A 19,797-nucleotide genomic window follows, 5' to 3' on the forward strand; every position below is an offset into this window, starting at 1 on the left:
ATAATGTTCTTATGTGGTGACTTTAATATTGACTTATTGAACCCTAACAAGCAAAAGTCTATTGATGACTTCATTGATACAATGTACAGCATCAGTCTATATCCAAAAATCACAAAGCCAAGTATAATCACAGCACACTGTGCCACGCTTATTGATAATATTTTTACCAATGAGTTTGACAATAACACTACAAGTGGTCTACTTATTACCGACGTTAGTGATCATCTGCCAGTTTTTACAATATATGATGGACACTACAAGAAGAAAATGGAAGACAAAAGGACATTTTGAAGACTGTGCACAGAGAAGAGGATGACTGCTTTCAAAATTGAGCTACAAAAACAAGATTGGGACAATGTGTATAATGAAAAAGAGGTTGATGAAGCATATGAACATTTCTTAAACAAGTTCATAATACTTTATGACAAACATTGTCCATGGATACAACTTAGTAATAAACAGAGAAAGAATAACCAACCATGGATGACAAAAGGATTAAAAAATGCTTGTAAGAAGAAGAATACACTATATAGAGAATGTATAGCACAAAGAACTATAGAGGCAGAAATTAAGTACAAAAAGTATAAAAACAAGTTAACAGAAATACTACGATCATGTAGAAAAGAATATTACAGTGAATTATTGGACAGGAACAAAAATAATATGAGAGCAACATGGGGCATCCTCAATAGCATTATTAAAAATGGCACAAAGAGGGACTACCCTCAATACTTTTTAGACGGAAATAAAAACAATGACAACATAAAGGAAGTAGTTGAAAGCTTCAATAATTATTTTGTAAATATTGGACCAAAATTGGAAGAAAGGATTCCAGACCCAGTTCCAATTGAGGACTATAATGATACCATAGAGCGAAATCCCAACTCCATGTTCCTCAGTAATGTGACACAGGAGGAAATAGTTATAATCGTGAAAAAATGTAAATCTAAGACTTCAACTGATTGTAATGGAATTGATATGGATACGATAAAAAAGGTTATAGAAGAGATCTCAGGACCATTAATGTATATTAGTAACCTATCATTTCAAACAGGTACATTTCCAAACAAAATGAAAATAGCTAAAGTTGCACCAATTTATAAGACTGGATTACATATGGAGTTTATTGTGAAAAAATTGAGAACAGGAAGTGAATAAAAAAAGTTTCAGCAACTGTTATGTAAAGAAAAGGGGTAGGATTAAATAAGCTCTGCTTCTTCCTACTCCTTTTCGAACATGTTGAAAAGAGAAACTGGAAATGTGATGTATCATGTTGTATGCTTGCATGTTCGAAATAAACTCAAACTCAAACTCAAACTCAAACTTTCTGTTTTGAAATGACATGAATGTTTGTGCCACCGCTTAATAACTGTTTAATAAATACAGTTTTGGTCAATTAACTTAGTTGTGATTTCCCTCTCTGCATGAAAGTTTAAAATGAGCATATATTAATGCAGTATGAAGAAGAATGTTTTAATGTAGACACATAGAATCATCATACTGCTGTGATTTAATGCATCAAGTGTTCATTCAAGGCTAAGGCAAAATATCCAGATATATATCATGACATGGCCTAAAAATATCGAGATATTAAAAAAAGGCCATATCGCCCAGCCCTAGCGCGAACATAGGGCATTTTTCTTTGAGAAAAGCAAAATGAACGCTTTGACAACCGACCACCACTTCGAGCTTAGCATATTTAATGAGCCGAACATATACTCGTGAAAATACTCTCATATCAAAACAAAGGGAAGATGTAAAAGTCCCCTAGAAGGGATTGTGTTTGATGCTCTGACTATACCTGTGCAATCTTAATAAATAATAAATGATAAATGGGTTATACTTGTATAGCGCTTTTCTACCTTCAAGGTACTCAAAGCGCTTTGACAGTATTTCCACATTCACCCATTCACACACACATTCACACACTGATGGCGGGAGCTGCCATGCAAGGCGCTAACCAGCAGCCATCAGAGGCAAAGGGTGAAGTGTCTTGCCCAAGGACACAACAGACGTGACTAGGAAGGTAGAAGGTGGGAATTGAACCCCAGTAACCAGCAACACTCCGATTGCTGGCACAGCCACTCTACCAACTTCGCCACGCCGTCCCTTATGTGGAGAGAATGCTTGTAGCCGCTCCAGCGAGGCTGTGAGTGGCACGCTGCACCGTGATTCTTGACAAGGCTCAGAGCCCGAGCGGATCTCTGCAATCATGAGCAACAGGTGGGCTTGGACGGCGTTCCCTGCACTGCAAACAATTTTGCTTTGAACAGCCCCTGCAGCCTGATCCAAGACAGGAAAAACTTCCCATTAGTGATGCTTATTTTCTTTTTCATGGACCACACACTCAGCAAAATATGTAAGCATTGCATTGACTTTCATTCGCTTCCTGGCGACTTAGCCTTAACCATAAGCACAGCCAACATGCCATCAGCCTGAAGGCAACACTGGGCTCCATATGAAGAATTTGCTCAAACAACGTCACCTTTTCTAAAAGAAGCTGTTTTTTTTGTCCTGTCCAGCTACTCAGACACATCATATTGTTGATGTAGATGATCTATATCTGCTGTACACATTTACTTTACAAAAGAGAAGTGTGGGATATTTCTATTGCTGCCTTATTTGTATTTGACTTTATCAAATGGATTTATATTAATGTTTGGCGCAGCTGGACAGGAGCAGGAGGGGATAGAAAGAAGAAAAAAATGAAGAGAAACAACAACAACAGAACAGCATCAGCAAACATGATGTGTACAAATATGATAGGAAAAGTGTTAGCAGAGAAGCAGTTAGTGAAGTAAATATTAGTAACACATGGAGCAATAAAAATACCAATAGAAATAGCACTATTGACAATAATAACAATTATCCTTCTATTATCAACAATACAACTGTTTCAAATGCAACAATACATACATGTTATGAAAACTCGAGTTACAAAAAAAAGCAGATAAATTGAGGGGAAGAAAGAGAAGCCAACTGTATTAACCTTGTAGATTGTTATAGCAACAATAGGTTCAGCTTTGTCAGTGTGCCGTGTGTTACCCAGTTTCCCCTGAGGGAAACAATGTTTATATATGTTTGATGAAACGTGATTATATGCATGAGTGTATGTATGTATATGTTCTTGTATAGAGGACAAATTTCACCACATCTAGTGTGTGTGTGACAATCATTGGTACTTTAATCTTAATCTTAATCTTTAATGTACAGTATGTGTATATGTGTGTTTGTACAGTGAATGTATATGTACAGTATGTGTATATGTATGTTTGTATGTTGAATGTATAGGTACAGTATGTGTATATGTATGTTTGTACAGTGAATGTATATGTACATTATGTATATATGTATGTTTCTACAGTGAATGTATATGTACATGTATGTGTATATGTATGTTTGTACAGTGAATGTATATGTACATGTATGTGTATATGTATGTTTGTACAGTGAATGTATATGTACTGTATGTGTATATGCAACTAAATAATTTAACAAAGCAAGTGTTGCCTCTTGTTATATATATATATATATATATATATATATACACATACATACATACATACATATATATATATATATATATATATATATATATATATATATATATATATATATATATATATATATATATATATATATATATATATATATATATATATATATATATATATATATATATATATATATACACTACCATTCAAAAGTTTGGGGTCACCCAAACAATTTTGTGGAAAAGCCTTCATTTCTAAGAACAAGAATAGACTGTCGAGTTTCAGATGAAAGTTCTCTTTTTCTGGCCTTTTTGAGCGTTTAATTGACCCCACAAATGTGATGCTCCAGAAACTCAATCTGCTCAAAGGAAGGTCAGTTTTGTAGCTTCTGTAACGAGCTAAACTGTTTTCAGATGTGTGAACATGATTGCACAAGGGTTTTCTAAACATCAATTAGCCTTCTGAGCCAATGAGCAAACACATTGTACCATTAGAACACTGGAGTGATAGTTGCTGGAAATGGGCCTCTATACACCTATGTAGATATTGCACCAAAAAAACAGACATTTGCGGCTAGAATAGTCATTTACCACATTAGCAATGTATAGAGTGTATTTCTTTAAAGTTAAGACTAGTTTAAAGTTATCTTCATTGAAAATAAGGACATTTCAATGTGACCCCAAACTTTTGAACGGTAGTGTATATATATAAAACTGTCTAAATTTTTGCATGAATTTTAGCATATATATATAAAACAGTTTTATATATATGTAACTGTTTTTTAATTCATTATTAATATAATCTTGTCAGCTTTTTGTCATTTCATGATGCTTTTATCTCTATTTTTACGTTTTGATAGAGAGAGGTATTTTTGATTTTTTCTATTTTTTTTTTTTTAAAGTTATGTACATTTATATGTACATGTAGATGCTGTATCGGGACAGATCCATTAAGAGTTTGAGCAGAAATATGTCATATAAGAATTAACTATACACGATAACACATCAACAAAATGCTCTGTCACATGAATGTTTTTTTAAGTAATACCTCTGTGACATGAAAAAAACCCAAGTGATGTATAAAAACCGTGTGTTTACTTGTTGACATTAATATAAAACACAAAGCAGTTTGGCTAATGAAGGTGAAGTCTTCTCCTGGTTCAGTACAACAGTTTGGCCAACAAAAATAAAGAAGAGTGACACCTCACACATTGAATACACTATCTTCACAGCCTTCAGTTCGATGACATGACAAAACATTTTAGCTCGTATTGTTGTTATTTGAACACTGATACAGTTTGCAGTTAAATAAAGGAGTGAACATCCCAGTAAACAAAGTAAAGACTTTATAAACAAGTTGTGACAACGTTCACGACATATCACCTGCTACATGTTTCCTGACATCAATAACTCTCAGTCAAAGCAGCTGATGGATGTATTGAGAAAATAAAAGCAGCTGATGGATGTTGTATTGAGAAAATAAAAGCAGCATCAAATAGTTTTCTCCTTTGCTATATACTTTTAGTGTGGGGACAAGTGTCTCCAATATTGTCCACACCTGTCTCCATCAAAACAAAGCAGTGCACTCTTAAACGCACGGCGGGAAGCGAGAGAAAATTACGTTAAACCAAGTGCTTTGTTTACTCCAAGGGTATATCTCCGGAGCAAAGTCTGTGTCCTTAGTCCGCCATGATTATCAAGCCAAGCGAGGCTACTGTGCATGCGCCTGACTTTGTGTTGCCTAAAACGCATTAATAAAGGAAGTTTTTTTGGTAATTAAAACATTTGACGTATTACTAACCGTCTGGAATTTTATCGTGAATTATCATTGTACCGTTTACCGTTACATCCCTAGTCCATTAACAAGGAAAAAGTCAAGGGCGGTCAAAGCATGTTCTTGCCACAGATGTTGGTAATTTTTTTAGTGCTTACTGCGAATAACGAGGCCGGTCGCGGCTTTTGTGGCAGTTGACGTGGTTAAATTCGAGTATATGTATGTTTGTACAGTGAACGTGTGTGTGGATGTATGTACTGTATTTGTGTATGTATGTGGGTAAGTACCTATGTGTGTGGATGTATGTACTGTATTTGTGTATGTATGTGGGTAAGTACCTATGTGTGTGTGTGTGCGTATGTATGAATGAATGTACGTATGTATGTATTTTAGGGTTGTAGGGTATACCGGTATTAGTATAGTACCGCAACACTGATTAATCATATTCGGTACTATACCGCCTCTAAAAAGTCAATGTAAGCAAACGCCATTGGTGGATCTACACCTAACATCCACTGTAATGATACCAAGTACAGAAACATATCTAGTCGATTACATCGATATTTTTAATTGCCATAAAATCTTTTTTCGTTTTTTTAACATTTATATTATGTTTATAAACTCAGGAAATATGTCCCTGGACACATGAGCACTCTGAATATGACCAATGTATGATCCTGTAACGACTTGGTATGGGATCGATACCTAAATTTGTGGTATCATCCAAAACTAATATCATACAACAGAAAAATAAGTGATTATTACTTTATTTTAACAGAAGTGTAGATAGAACATGTTAAAAGAGAAAGTAAGCAGATATTAACAGTAAATGAACAAGTAGATTAATAATTAATTTTCTACCGCTTGTCCTTAATAATTTTGACAAAATAATAGAATGGAAAATGACACAATATGTTACTGCATGGAATTTTTTTTAATTTACAAAGGTATCGAAAAGTACCAAAAATATATACACTAATGTATATATGTATGAATAATTGTATGAACAATTGTGTGCGAGTGAGTATGTATGTGTATTTGTATGTACAATATACTACAATATATAATAAAAAGAAGCGGTTTTGTAACTCAGCAACACCAATGGAACATTCAAACACTTTATTTGGCTTGCTTCTTCTCATATGACAAAATCACAGTTTCTCTCCCGGGCTTTTGGAACATTTTATAACCTACTTTTGCACACAATAAATCCTTCCGAATGAACGCTGTAACTGTTTATCTAATGTTATTGAATAGCATCCTGCTTAGGAACAGATATCTGTTATGGGAGAAGCGCTGATTGTTAGCACTCGTGTCATTTGGAGGGACTGTTACAGTGGAGTGGAGTGTATGCCTACACCAAGGCCAAAGATCTTGTAGATTTTGGGGCGACCCAGGACCTTTTTGGGTCCTTGTTTTGCTTTTTAAGATGACATCATGCAACAGAATTTTCACATTGAAAGTTAGCAGAATGAAATACGGCCACCGCAGTTGTAACGGACTTAATCTCCAAATTTGCATTTTCCGTTAGTTAGTATGCATTATAGGCCCTTTATCCCCATTGACTGCCTTTATCGAGGCCCTTTTTCAATATACTGTAAACCTGTTATTTATGTTTTTTCCATGAAAAGCAAATGAATCCAAGCATTTCCCTTTGAAATACGAGCAAAAACCTATTAGAGGTTTAATTTGAACCCTCAACCACTATGATACTACCACATACCATAGAATAGTGATTCAAACTGTGGTACATGTGGGCTTCATCTAGTGCAGGGGTGTCAAACTCATTTTAGATGGGGGGGCCACATGGAGAAAAATCTACTCCCAAGTGGGCCGGACTGGTAAAATCACGGCACGATAACTTAAAAATAAAGACAACTTAAAATTCTGAAAGCACATTCTGAAAATGTACAAATCATTATGTTGTTGTTTTGTTCTTTTTTTACAATTACCTGTTGCGGTTACTAGTATTCTATCTTTATTTGTCGTTATTTATATTTTCTGAATAAATTATGTGATAATGTTGGTGTTAATTTTCGATCCATCAAGATAAAAAAAATTATATCCAAATCCAATCACAGTATGTTATTTATGTAGTTTGATCATTTTCCTCGACTGGTGCACTAACATCATGTGGTTTATTTTGTACATATGTAGCATCATCTACAAAGGTGTGGCCGCGGTGCTCCCGTCGGGCAGTGCATTCTGCGGCGGACGTGCTTGGCACCAGGAGGCGGGGTTATGATACGAGCCTCACACAGTGTGTCTCCGCAGCAGATTTATGATCGCTCAGCACTAAAAATACGTTACACACATACAGTTGTTGACAAAATACACTGAACATTATATACCTCAGCTAACTAAACTATGGAAATGTATAATATAATTCATATAGCAATACGGTGTCACTGCACAGCAGGCCAGCAGTTAGCCGAGTCGCAATCCATGGTGAGGCACAAGTGCCTCAACCGTCTCTTCTCAGTATTTGAACGGCAAATGTGAAAATAAAAATAAAATTAATCTAAAACTGGTGAAGTTAAATGGAAAATAACTTTAGTATAATCACTGGATACATATAACAATTTAATTATTTTTTTTTTCTTTCCATGATGGCAGGGGAGGCGGGGCCCCTGCCTCTGGTGACTGCACACCACTGATATAGAGGGAGGTATAGCTATTTTAGTGCTTTATTTTTTTCACTGTGCTGATGAGCTATGTCTCCTTTTGGTTGTCACATTTAAAAAAAAAAACGTTTTTTATTACTGTATTTTTTTATTAATTTACTTTCATATACTATACTGAGTCTTTGATATATTTTGTGTAATTTTCCATTTTGTCTATTATTCGTGCACTTTCATTTTTTTAAGTTGTTCTTGATTCATTATATCAATTGACCACAGCTGTGACTATTTAAGTGCATCACTTCCTGTTAAAAAATTGCACACTGACAAAAACCTTGTCGAAACCGGTCTGTGTTTGGTAAGCGCCTGTGCAGTTTATAATAAAATTATAGGGAGGACACGAGTGTTGCTGGCCTTGCTTTTTCTTTATATATAATGTAGTGACAGATACCTTCATAACAATATGTAATATGTATAATATACACACTGCACGTATATATATAATGTAGTAACAGACACCTTCAATACAATATGTAATATGTACAATATACACACTACAAGTATATATATAATGTAGTGACAGACACCTTCATAACAATATGTAATATGTACAATATACACACTACAAGTATATATATAATGTAGTAACAGACACGATCATAACAATATGTAATATGTATAATATACAGACTACAAGTATATATGTATAATGTAGTAACAGACACGATCATAACAATATGTAATATGTACAATATTTATTGTATTTTAATCATTTTAATTATTGACTGACTTTTTCAGCGCATTGATTTCTATTTCAAATGTATGCACGTACGACTTCTGGCAACATGTGTGTTCCTACTTCTAGTTACAAACGCGAGTGTGTTCAAACCATAGCAGACTTGGTAACGGACAACGAAGACGACTATTTTTGGGGAAATGAGGATTTACAACATTATACTTTTTAAGCTGAATGAACGGATGGGGATGAACTGCTACTTTTAGAAGCGAGCACGAAGAAAAGGGTGAAACGTTGGAGCAGACGCAAGCCGATAGAGTGAGGTGAAAGTGACACAAAGCTGAAAATGTGAAAATTGGAGCTTAGCCATTTTGACATACCGTATTTTTCGGACTATACGTCGCTCCGGAGTATACGTCGCACAGGCCGAAAATGCACAATAAAGAAGGAAAAAAACATATATACGTCGCATTGGAGTATAAGTCGCATTTTTGGGGGAAATTTATTTGATAAAATCGTACACCAAGAATAGACATTTGAAAGGCAATTTAAAATAAATAAAGAATAGTGAACAACAGGCTGAATAAGTGTACGTTATATGAGGCATAAATAACCAACTGAGAACGTGCCTGGTATGTTAACGTGACATATTATGGTAAGAGTCATTCAAATAACTATAACATATAGAACATGCTATACGTTTACCAAACAATCTGTCACTCCCGATCGCTAAATAACATGAAATCTTCCTCCCCGGTGTCACTCCTGGTATGCCCCGCTAGCGTCCATTCTTTCTGCTGCTCGATCGCCGGTTTCTGCTGCATATTTCACTACGTCCAGCTTGTAATCTGCAGTATATGATTTTCTTTTCGGTGCCATTTTAGTTCAGCCCTTCTCAGTTTTTATAAGTTACCGCCAACGTTGATGCGATCCATTTTAATAGCTCCGGCAGTAGCATATAGCATATAGCAGTTAGCATTCCAAAACCCACAATGCACTTCTGCCATGACCCGCCCCCACCGAATTCTTTTTGGTTGGCGTGTGAGTGACAATTGCTGACGTGTGTGTGACGATGGCTGCCATTTGCTTCGTCGCTCACGCGAATGAGATAAATAATATTATTTGATATTTTACGGTAATGTGTTAATAATTTCACACATAAGTTGCTCTGGAGTATACGTCGCACCCACGGCCAAACTATGAAAAAAACTGCGACTTATAGTCCGAAAATTACGGTAAATGGAATGCTTACCCCAAATAAACAGGAAAAAGCGTCCCCGGCCAGCTGCATCAAACGTACAACTGTCCATCGAGTGAGTCACTTTAATATCTGTAATATGATTGTTCATGTTTTTCACTCAGTACAGATTGGTGTTCTGTCACATTGTTGTGTATTACAAACTCAAACGCGTTTTGTTCTGACGTAGAAGCTAGCTTATCTCGGCCGTAGTTAGCTTTTACGGCTAATACCAAAGCACGCCAATGTGTTAGTACGCTAGAAAATAGTTCCTCTGTGTTTGCTCTTACAATAACAATGTTGCTACAGTTTGGTTACGGAACATAAATAAAGTATTGTTGACGGTTTTTGAATGCATTTTTAAAGTGATTTGGAGGTAGAATTGATTGTTCCCATTAGCTGCATTGCTCGCTGCTTTTTACATGTTAGACTGCAAGAAAAAAAAAGACCTTTCGTCTTCTTGTCTTTCATAATGACTGTGAAAGATAGGCAAAATTCTCTTAAATCCTTTTTAAGATACAAAAAAATGGTGTTTATTTGTTGTAATGGAAGCGATCGTTATTGTTACTGTAGGGGAGCGGCTCCACACAATTAGCTGCTAGCTAGTCAACCGGGGGAATAAAAATAAACAGAACATTAGCCTGATGGGATTGGTGTTTGTTTATTTATTTAAATTTAGACAGACATCATTTTGTCTTAGATTTCAGGTTTTGCAGTGTAGCTTCAAAAACACAATGAGCTTAGACTTGGTTTCAGTGTATCTACAAAGCCAGGATTAAACTTTAAGTCACAGTCTTTCTGGGATTGAACAAAACACACAACAGGTAAACTCTTGTAGGTATCAAATACCTCCTTTGTCATGTCCACGTATCAATCCAGTGCTAACTCAACAAACCGTAAGAAACCTAGGTAAAACTATTCAAAAGGGTTAAGTTCACTTTTCTTGTGTTTGACAGAGACATTTTGGGGCAACGAGGGTGCTAAATGACAATGTTTTCAAAGCAGAAGACATAACGGCAGGTTTTAAGTAGAGATGTCCGATTAATGGCTTTTTTGGCGATATCCGATATCCGATATTCCGATATTGTCCAACTGATTCCGATATCAACCGATACCGACATATACAGTCGTGGAATTAACACATTATTATGCCTAATTTTGTTGTGATGCCTTGCATTAAACAATGTAACAAGGTTTTCCAAAATAAATCAACTCAAGTTATGGCAAAAAATGCCAAAATGGCACTGCCATATTTATTATTGAAGTCACAAAGTGCATTATTTTTTTTAAACATGCCTCAAAACAGCAGCTTGGAATTTGGGACATGCTCTCCCTGAGAGAGCATGAGGAGGTTGAGGAGGGCGGGGTTGGGGGGGGCGGGGTTTTGGTAGGGGTTAGCGGGATATTATAGCGTCCCGGAAGAGTTAGTGCTGCAAGGGGTTCTGGGTATTTGTTCTGTTGTGTTTATGTTGTGTTACGGTGCGGATGTTCTCCCGAAATGTGTTTGTCATTCTTGTTTGGTGTGGGTTCACAGTGTGGTACATATTTGTAACAATGTTAAAGTTGTTTATACGGACACCCTCAGTGTGACCTGTATGGCTGTTGACCAAGTATGCCTTGCATTCACTTGTGTGTGTGAAAAGCCGTAGATATTATGTGATTGGGCCGGCACGCAAAGGCAGTGCCTTTAAGGCAGGGGTGTCAAACGTACGGCCCGCGGGCCGGATCAGGCCCGCGAACAGGTTTTATCCGGCCCGTGGGATGAGTTTGCTAAGTATAAAAATGAGCCGAAATTTTTGAATGAAAGAAACTGCTGTTCTAAATGTGTCCACTAGATGTCACAATAGCAATTTTTTAAATCTTTGTAGATGATGCTACATATGTACAAAATAAACCACATCAGTTGAGGAAAATGAGCAAACTACATAAATAACATCCTGTAATTTGATTTTAATATAATTTTTTTATCTTGATAGATTGAAACTTAACACCAATGAGTTATCACTCTCATTATCACATTTATTCAAAAAGTATAAATAACAACAAATGAAGATAGAATACTATTAACCGCAACATGTAAGTGTAAAAAAACAACAACATTATTATTTGGACAATTTCAGAATGTGCTTGTTCTATTTTTAAACCAAAAAAAACAATGTGAAGTTGTCTTTATTTTTAAGTTATCATGCCGTGATTTTACCAGTCCGGCCCACTTGGGAGTAGATTTTTCTCCATGTGGCCCCCGATCTAAAATGAGTTTGACACCCCTGCTTTAAGGTTTATTGGCGCTCTGTACTTCTCCCTACGTCCGTGTACACAGCGGCGTTTTAAAAAGTCATACATTTTACTTTTTGAAACCGATACCGATAATTTCCGATATTACATTTTAAAGCATTTATTGGCCGATAATATCGTCAGTCCGATATTATCGGACATCTCTAGTTTTAAGTTTCATGTGGGTCAAAGAGAAGGAGCCCCAGTCACCCTTTGCTGTGTACCTCTTGCTTGGCCCTGATATCAACCGTTTGCTTGCCTTTACAGAATTGCTATTGTGGGCTTTTGACATTGTGACACAATGTCAAAATTGTCCTCAAACAAAAAACATACATCTTTTTCCATTTTCATCCTTTTTTTTGAATGCTCCAGGGAGCCACAATGGCGGCAGGAAAGAGCTGCATGCGGCTTGAGAGTCATGGGTTGCTGACCCCCGTCCTATACAAAGTCTATTTATACTTGAACAATAAGACGGGGATGCAAAGATGAGCCCAGACCAAAAACCCAGAAAACAGACAAACGTCTTTTTGTCTTCCCCCAGACTCGAAGTTGTAACCCGAGCACTGGACCACTGCAGCGGTTTGAGACGGGGCCAGACATTCCTGGAGGGATGGCCTCTCCCAGACACCCCACAGCAGCAGCTAAATTCCAGAATAGCAGCGGCGCTAAAAATAGTCAAGGAGAGAGGGATGGAGAGCTGTGGGTGTGGAGTGGAAGGAGGTAGGGAAGGAGAGAAGGTTGCATGGAGGATGGATGATAAAGGTTTCAAAGGCGAGCTGGAAAGGGCGGGTGTTTGATTCCCATCCCGTATTGCGGTCACAATGTTATCACAGCAGCGCGGAGGAAAAGGAGTCCAGCAGGGATTTGAGCTGTTCAACCTGTGGGAGTGACAAAGATGGAGGCCTGGCCAAAGTATGTGAAACAATGTGTCAGCTCTCGCAGACAAACTCCTTTTCTTTTCCCTGCGAGTCAACCAGCAGCTCCGTTTACAACGTCCACCCCAAAGCAGTGCAGTGGAACATCCTGCCAGCCAAGGCCAACGACACCTTGCCAAGTCATCAGCTGCTGTTTTTTTGCTCCTCGAGCACAACTTTTCCGCGGAGTTTTGAAACAGTGCATGTACTGTAGGTTCAATTTCAAACACTTTCATCGCCCACATCCTCTAGCTTGAGGGGAAGTTGCACACTACAGACTCAACTCACTTTTCTGTGTTAACAACAGTGTTGAGACTAACGCGTTACAAAGTAAAGCGTTACTGTAACGCCGTTATTTTCGGTGGTAACTAGTAGTCTAACACGTAACTCAGTTACCGTTACTACATGATGCGTTACTGCATTATTTTACGTTATTTTTAATGTAGTATCGGCTACAAACTGAGAAGATCTGGGTGTGTTTTATTGGAGCGCTGCAGTGTCGTCCTTCTGATTCTTCCTGTCTCTCAAGCGGGAGAAGAGAGATGGGGGGGGGTTTTAGGGCGTGTCTGTGTTTACTAACAAGACATCAATGCGGAGCAGAAGTCGAGTTTCTTAACATGGAGACGTTCTCACTACTTTTCTTTTGTCGAGCACAAAGAAAAGAACATTTTAGTTAAATGTAAGTTGTGTCTTGGATCAAAGATCCCATCTACTGCCCAAAACAGCAATTCAAATCTGCTGAAACAGCTACAAAAGCAACATGCTTCGACAAAGCTAGTAAAGAGAGACACACAGTGGCTGGATTTTAACGGAGGGACAGCTAGCCAGGACAACATTGATAGAGCCATTGCAGCGTATGTGCTAGAAGACATGCAGGCTATTTCTACAGTGGAGTCACCCGCTTTCAGGCAGCTGGACACATTGGCCAGTGAGTACATAAACATGGAAAGCAAGCTAAAGAAAACACTCCAAACTCTGCCTCTGCTCATCATTCAGCACTGACGGTACACACTCCGTCAATTCTCTTATATACTCTTTCATTCTAGACTTCTAGAGTGTTTGATTATCACATCACTCTAAATGTATAGACTATAAAGTTCACAAACATAAAGAGGGATCCTAGTGGTCCAGGCCAATATTTCCTTATCACTGAACTAAAACTGGGGAAATGCGTAGAGTGTTCTGGGCTTCACTGAAGACATGATTTTATTTCACAATTCCTTGAGAGAAAAAAAACGCCTGGATAGGCGTGTGTATAGCAGTGTGCTGTATATAGTGACATGACATATAATCATGTCATGTGTGCCTTCCTTGGGTGAAGCCAGGTTTACAGCTATGTTGTTATTATGCTGTTTGTTACTTATGTATGTTATGTTGCAGCTATCTAAAATAGTTTATTCAATTTGTTCTGGCCCGAAATAAATTGGCCCTTTGAAACATATCTTTGTCTTTGTGTGTTGTACGTAGACCACATTGCTTAGCAGAGTTCAGTGATGCAAATGCATGTCAAGGTGATCAACAGATTGTATTATTCTGCAGTGCAATAACAGTACTGAAATGAAGGCTAAAAGGGCATTAATGGGAGCCTTAAAATAAAAGAAGAAGAAAAAAGGAACTCAATAGTTACTTTTCACAGTAACGCATTACTTTTTGGTGTAAGTAACTGAGTTAGTAACTGAGTTACTTTTAAAATAAAGTAACTAGCAACTGTAACTAGTTACTGGTTTTCAGTAACTAACCCAACACTAGTTAACAATCACAGAGTCCAGGCTGCAATGCATGCATCCGTTGTTCTAAACATGCTAACATACAACAACAGTTGATATTTGTATGTTGTTGTATGTTGAGGAGAGAGATTGTTGGAGCTGACGTGAGAGCGAGAGCATGCCTGATACGGACGCAAAGGACAATTGCTGAAAAGCAACCCGCTGAACTTGGGAAAAATAAAACAGTGTTGTAACCCCGATCCGGGCTCACATGTCAATGTCTGGTGGTCAGAAGAACCCACTGGAGGGCAACTTGGTCGGGGTTACAACACTGGGGTTTTTTTCCCAAGTTCAGCGGGTTGCTTTTCAGCATTTGTCCTTTGCGTCCGTGTCAGGCACGCTCTCGCTCTCACGCCAGCTCCAACAACCTCTCTCCTCCCGGCTGCTGCTTATAAAGGGCGACAGGTGATTAGATGACAAGGCCCACCTGGGCCATCTACGCACCTGTCGCTGTCCTCGAGGCCGGTCCTGGCACACCCCGTTCCGCTGCAGGCCCGCAGGCCACGCCCCCCTCCACAATGTCACTTTCCTCACTTGATTGACATTCACGGCACCCGAGGGCCTTGAGAGATTATTAAGAAAAAATGACCGACAGGAAGGCGAGAAACACTTTTTATTTCAACTTCATCCTGCCTGCGCTAACAAAATAAGAGTCTCAGAAAGCTGGCGCGCACAATCTAGCAAGCTACGGAGTTTGCCGCAAATGTATTTCTTGTAAAGTGTATAAAAAGGAGTATGGAAGCTGGACAAATAAGATGCCAAAAACAACCAATTTCATGTAGTTTTGTACAAATAGGAGGACTTTTTTTCTCCTCCATTAGAAAATGTGGACGTTATCATCACTACTGTCTGATTCCAATCAATGCAAGTCATCAGAATCAGGTAATACACCAACTTATATTCTTGTTTTCATGAAAGAAAGGAATATATATGTGTTAAACATGCTTGTATTATCATTAAACACTGTTAACTTGTTAACAAAAACCTCTTTCATAAATAAATAAATATAAATGATATATATGAATGAGGTAGATCCCCTCGACTTGGTCAACTGAAAAGTAGCTCGGCTGCAGAAAAAGTGTGGGCACCCCTGAGCTAAAGGAAATACTCCTCAAATGTGTTGTGTTTTTTCTCGTGTGGGTTTTGTGACGCTCTAATTTTCACTGTGGGCCACATTGCAGTTATGGCTTTGTGACTGCACAACCATAGACAGTACAGCAAACACATCAGGCAACACAAACAGCAACTCCTTTTCAGCAAGCGGAATTATCTCTGACCATCTCCTGAGGAACTCAACAGTGTGAAAATGTAACATTTTGACATACAATTCGACATTTGTAACGACTAAAGGCCTCCCAGACCTCAGGGTCACCGTGGCTGCCGGTCAGAAATCATGTCACGCATTTCAAACGTGATTCAGAAATGAATATTTAAACTTCACACGACCCAGTCTCTCTACCTTCAGCTGTCCCCCAATGAATTGAGATTAAGAGCCCCGAAATAAATGTACAAAACCCAAAACCAGTGAAGTTGGCACGTTGTGTAAATGGTAAATAAAAACAATACAATGATTTGCAAATCCTTTTCAACTTACATTCAATTGAATAGACTGCAAAGACAAGATATTGAAATATATTCATCTGTGGTTAAAAGGTCTTGAAAGGACTCGAAACTCAAAATACAGGACTTGGGACTTGACTTGAGACTTTCAAGTCTTGACTTTGGACTTGACTCGGGACTTGACTCGGGACTTGAGGGCAAAGACTTGAGACTTACTTATGACTTGCAAAACAATGACTTGGTCCCACCTCTGCTGTAGCGTATGCTACTATGGATACTACTATACCCCACTATGGACTGGACTCTCACTATTATGTTAGATCCACTATGGACTGGACTTTCACAATATTATGTCAGACTGCAAAGACAAGATATTGAAATATATTCATCTGTGGTTAAAAGGTCTTGAAAGGACTCGAAACTCAAAATACAGGACTTGGGACTTGACTTGAGACTTTCAAGTCTTGACTTTGGACTTGACTCGGGACTTGACTCGCGACTTGAGGGCAAAGACTTGAGACTTACTTATGACTTGCAAAACAATGACTTGGTCCCACCTCTGCTGTAGCGTATGCTACTATGGATACTACTATACCCCACTATGGACTGGACTCTCACTATTATGTTAGATCCACTATGGACTGGACTTTCACAATATTATGTCAGACCCACTCGACGTCCATTGCATCCGGTCTCCCCTAGAGGGGGGAGGGGGGGTCACCCACATATCCGGTCCTCTCCAAGGTTTCTCATAGTCATTCACATCGACGTCCCATCGGGTTTGTGAGTTTTTCCTTGTCCTTATGTGGGCTCTGTACCGAGGATGTCGTTGTGGCTTGTGCAGCCCTTTGAGACACTTGTGATTTAGGGCTATATACTGTAAATAAACATTGATTGATTGATTGATTGATTGATAACACAAGCTAACGTTTGCATATGTTTGTATGCTTACTTCCTTGCTTGTGTTTAGCCAAGTACGTACTACAGGCATGTTAATTGGAAATAATAAAATACATTAGTTTTCACCCTCCTCCACCTTCCCCTCTCATCCTCTTCCACCCTTCTACAGATGGCGGTAGGAGGAAGTGAGGCAGGGGGTAGTTCAGGGGGTCTTTGCAGATGGATTTTATTTAAAAAGGTCAAAAAGTGAAGCAGACATTTTTTTCTTCTTCTGAAGACATGAAGGGAAAAAAAAAAGGCCTCCTTTGAAACTCAGGTCATATCAGTGTCAGGAGTGCAGCTGCTCCAGTCGCCAAAGATTTGTCTTTCCTTTTCTTTTCCCTCACAGGAGTGTTTACACTGACTGGAGCGCATGACTGACAAGCTCTTGCTGTACTTTCCTTATGATGATTCATGACTTGTATCTTGGATCAAAGCACCGTGAGAAAAGAGAATGCATACAAATTGCCGTGAAAGTCGTCTTTAAAATAGTGAAGAACTTTTGTTACTTTTTTTTCTTTTAGTCAGTTCGTGTGATTCTCTATCTGCTTGTGGTGAGGAGGAAGGCAGCACATTGCTACCCACTGTGACTGAAATGTAGGGTGGGGGGAGGTTTATTCTTATTAAAAAAACATTTTTTTGTATCTTTTTATATTTTGTATTTTTATTTTATTTTTTGTATTTATTTATTTATTTTTATTTTTTTTGGGGGGGGGGACAAAAACAAACCAAAAAAGTGTCTGTTTTCTCAGTACCTGTATTATGATTTCCCTGTCAAATTAATAAATAAATATTAATAAAATAAATAAATAGTGGAGAACATGCATACAATTGTGCTGTTACAGCTGCAACAAGTTGATAAAAACAACGACGTCATTATCTGTCACTAAACTCGCCATGAAAGCGCTAAAACATACCGGTGTAGTGAGTTTACTTTATTCACCCAAGGAACTTTAGTCATCAGAGTTCCGGTTGGACTGTTTTTCACGGGACACATTTCCGGTGTTGCGTACACCGCTGCAACAAAGATGACGGGGAGAAGACGCTGTCGAAGGTGAGCCACGTAAATAAGACCGCCCACAAAACGGCGCATCCAGAAGCGACTGTCAGAAAGCGGCTAGAAGATGATCTGTAAAACATCATCTATGCAACATTTTGACCAAAGAACCACCATTACATGTTATGTAGACCACAAGGAATGGGAATTTCATGGACATTTTGGAATTTTGGAAAAAGAGGGGGCCCTGCGATGAGGTGGCGACTTGTCCAGGGTGTACCCCGCCTTCCGCCCGATTGTAGCTGAGATAGGCTCCAGCGCCCCCCGCGATCCGAAGGGAATAAGCGGTAGAAATTGGATGGATGGATGGATGGATGGAAAAAGAGGGAATTTTTTGGAAAAAGCTAAAAAAAATATGAATGTTCTGAATGAGTAAGTGTTGGAATTTTTCAAAACGGTCGAGAAATTTTTAATTGAGAAATGGTATTAAGGAATTCCTGGAATTTTGGGAAAACCGGCAATTTTTCCAGTTCAAAAACTGATTAAGAGGAATGTTTGGACAGTGGAACAGTTGAAGTGGGTTTGAAAATGTGGAAGGAGTAGCCGCCAGAAAAAAGGGTTTGAAAAACGGGGAATTCCTGGAATTTTTTTTAACTTGGAAAAATTATAGTTTGAATTTCTAGGATAAGTGGAATATGTTGAAGGTAGAAAGAATGGTTTGAATCGGTTGAAAAATGTGGAAATTTGAAAAATGGCCAATTCATTTTGAATGGGAAAAATGTCCCGGGAAATCTGGAATTCTGGGAAATCCAGGAATTTTTGGAATTTGTCAAGGGAAGAACTGTTATTCCGGAATAAGATGATCAGTTTGAATTGGATGACAAATGTGGGAATTGTGGAACTTTGAAAAATGTTCTATTTCTTTCAATGGGAATTTCATGGAAAGTTGGGAATTTCTGGAAAACCGGGAATTTTTTTGGAAAATTGTTAAAAGACTTGAATGTTCTGAATGAGTTGAAATGGTCGGTGTCGGGATTTTTCAAATCGATCGAGAAATGTTGAAACAGTAACATTTTTAATTTTACATTTAGAAAAAATAAATAAATAATATGACTCCTTTAATGCGCCGTATAATCCGGTGCGCCTTAAATATGAAAAACGATCACAAATAGACCATTCATTGGCAGTGCGCCTTATAATCCAGTGCGCCCTACGGTCCGGAAAATACAGTATTTTTTTCAAATGAATGCACATGCGATGAGGTGGCGACTTGTCCAGGGTGCACCCAGCCTTCCGCCCGAATGCAGCTGAGATAGGCTTCAGCACCCCTCGCGACCCCGAAAGGGACAAGCGGTAAAAAATGGATGGATGGATGACCCTAAAAGTGGTCAATCAGTCAATCAATCAAAGTTAATTTATGTAGCCCTTCATCACAAATGTCTCAAAGGGCTGCACAAGCCACAACCACATCAAGGCAAGAAAAAAG

General features: G+C 38.2%; 1 protein-coding gene across 5 annotated transcripts in view; it reads right to left on the minus strand.

Moving 5' to 3' along the window:
* The window catches only part of LOC133641655 (uncharacterized), a 134,134-nt gene that overhangs the window by 96,405 nt on the left and 17,932 nt on the right, over window positions 1-19,797 (minus strand). The window contains exon 8 of one of the 5 annotated variants that reach the window (XM_062035539.1): window positions 2,169-2,283. The exons of the other annotated variants lie outside the window; for them this stretch is intronic. The gene's annotated coding sequence lies outside the window, so the exon portion shown is untranslated. Of the gene's footprint in view, window positions 1-2,168; window positions 2,284-19,797 lie in introns of those variants that run through there. 5 annotated transcript variants of the gene reach the window in all.

Source organism: Entelurus aequoreus, linkage group LG24 (genome assembly GCF_033978785.1).
Source record: "Entelurus aequoreus isolate RoL-2023_Sb linkage group LG24, RoL_Eaeq_v1.1, whole genome shotgun sequence".
NCBI classification, from domain to species: Eukaryota; Metazoa; Chordata; class Actinopteri; order Syngnathiformes; family Syngnathidae; genus Entelurus; species Entelurus aequoreus.